Source organism: Coregonus lavaretus (genome assembly GCF_964263955.1).
Source record: "Coregonus lavaretus genome assembly, contig: HAP1_SCAFFOLD_5600, whole genome shotgun sequence".
NCBI classification, from domain to species: domain Eukaryota; kingdom Metazoa; phylum Chordata; class Actinopteri; order Salmoniformes; family Salmonidae; genus Coregonus; species Coregonus lavaretus.
Window position 1 is genome coordinate 27,501 of NW_028157702.1, and position 2,500 is coordinate 30,000.

At 42.1% G+C, this 2,500-nt stretch overlaps 1 pseudogene across 1 annotated transcript in view; it reads left to right on the forward strand.

The window, feature by feature from the left end:
* The window catches only part of LOC311125048 (maltase-glucoamylase-like), a 37,453-nt pseudogene that overhangs the window by 27,486 nt on the left and 7,467 nt on the right, over positions 1-2,500 (forward strand). The window contains exons 16-17 of the transcript XR_014615166.1: positions 382-530; positions 1,135-1,219. The product of XR_014615166.1 is annotated as a maltase-glucoamylase-like (transcript). The remainder of the gene's footprint in view (positions 1-381; positions 531-1,134; positions 1,220-2,500) is intronic.

Genomic DNA, 2,500 nt, shown 5'->3' on the forward strand with positions numbered 1-2,500 from the left:
ATAGTGTGTATGTTAACATCACTGTTCTGGACCTATAGTGTGTATGTTAACATCACTGTTCTGGACCTATAGTGCGTATGTTAACATCACTGTTCTGGACCTATAGTGTGTATGCTAACATCACTGTTCTGGACCTATAGTGTGTATGTTAACATCATTATTTTGAACGGCTATCTGGTAACACGTACAAGACACTGTATGTGCAGCTGTACTGTCATTCATTAACTACTCTGTGTGTGTGTGTGTGTTTCTGTTCTGTCTGTGCGTGTGTTTCTGTGTTTTGTTTCTCTGTGTGTGTGTGTGTGTGTGTGTGTGTGTGTGTGTGTGTGTGTGTGTGTGTGTGTGTGTGTGTGTGTGTGTGTGTGTGTATGCGTGTTACAGAGACAAGACCCTGTGTCGTGGGATGCGTCGTTTTCTGAGGCTTCTCGTGATGTGTTGAATATCCGCTACACACTCCTACCCTACCTCTACACACTCATGTTTTACGCCCACAGCCAAGGAAGTACAGTGGTCCGACCACTAATGCATGAGTGAGTACACACACACAAAGACGCACAAACACACGAGCACACACACACACACACGAATATTCAACTAGCGCTGACAGTCTCAAGTCTGAAGTAGTCGTTCGTACATGTTTTCTCAAACGTCAAATTTCGAAGTGTTTAAGGTTAAGTTTAGGCATTAACTTTTAATTTTTAAGGTTAGGTTTAAGTTTAGGCATTAAAATGTTGGTATTAACTCCAAATGGTTAAGGTAAGGGTTAAGATTTGGCCTAGGCTTACCACAAAAATCTAAAAATTTCACTTGATTTGAATCACTTGATTCAAACAAGAAATCTTTGGTACCAGGGCAGATGCTTACACTCATCTGCCAACCCCGTCCACAACACCCTAGCAAAACTGAAACCTCCATGAAGGTAACAGCATTCACTGTTGCCCCTAGAGGCCTGTTTCCAAGTCATCTCCCGACGTCCTCAGACATGGATGGATGTTGAATACTGACTCCTATCGCTGGTGACCTGGCTGCCAATATTATCGATATGGGTTTCAGCTTGTTTTTTTTCGGCCCAGTCCATAGATGGAGGAGAAATGTACCCTTGATATGAGTGTGTATCAATGTGTCCTCTGGCAGGTTCGTGACTGACAGGAAGACGTGGGACATCCACAGACAGTTCCTATGGGGTCCTGCTCTGCTCATCAGCCCGGTCCTGGATGAGGTAACTAACTACATATATATCTGTCCTGGATGAGGTAACTAACCACTTATATATCAGTCCTGGATGAGGTAACTAACCAGTTATATATCAGTCCTGGATGAGGTAACTAACCACTTATATATCAGTCCTGGATGAGGTAACTAACCACATATATCTGTCCTGGATGAGGTAACTAACCACTTATATATCTGTCCTGGATGAGGTAACTAACCACTTATATATCAGTCCTGGATGAGGTAACTAACCACTTATATATCTGTCCTGGATGAGGTAACTAACCACTTATATATCTGTCCTGGATGAGGTAACTAACCACTTATATATCTGTCCTGGATGAGGTAACTAACCACTTATATATCAGTCCTGGATGAGGTAACTAACCACTTATATATCTGTCGTGCATGAGGTAACTAACCACATATATCTGTCCTGGATGAGGTAACTAACCACTTATATATCTGTGACACATTCCCTGTCAACGTTCCCACATAGCAATTCACACGAGTAATTTAGGTCTTTCAAACATTACGCTCAATGTTCTGATATGTCTAATACACAGTACCAGTCAAATGTTTGAACACACCTACTCATTCAAGGGTTTTTCTTTATTTTTACTATTTTCTACACTGTAGAATAATAGTGAAGACATCCGAAACTATGAAATAACACATATGGAATCATGTTGTAACCAAAAAAGTGTTAAACAAATCAAAATATATTTTATATTTGAGATTATTCAAAGTAGCCACCCTTTGCCTTGATGACAGCTTTGCACACTCTTGGCATTCTCTCAACCAGCTTCACCTGGAATGCTTTTTCAACAGTCTTGAAGGAGTTCCCACATATGCTGAGCACTTGTTGGCTGCTTTTCCTTCACTCTGCGGCCCTACTCATCTTAAACCATCTCAATTGGGTTGAGGTTGTGTGATTGTGGAGGCCAGGTCATCTGATGCAGCACTCCATCACTCTCCTTCATGGTCAAATAGCCCTTACACAGCCTGGAGGTGTGTTGGGTTATTGTCCTGTTGAAAAACAAATGATAGTCCCACTAAGCGCAAACCAGATGGGATGGCGTATCGCTGCAGAAAGCTGTGGTAGGCATGCTGGTTAAGTGTGCCTTGAATTCTAAATAAATCACTGACAGTGTCACCAGCATAGCACCCCCACACCATCACACCTCCTCCTCCATGCTTCATGGTGGGAAACACACATGCAGAGATCATCCCTTCACCTACTCTGCTTCTCACAAAGACACGGCGGTTGGAAAAAAAAATCTAAAAT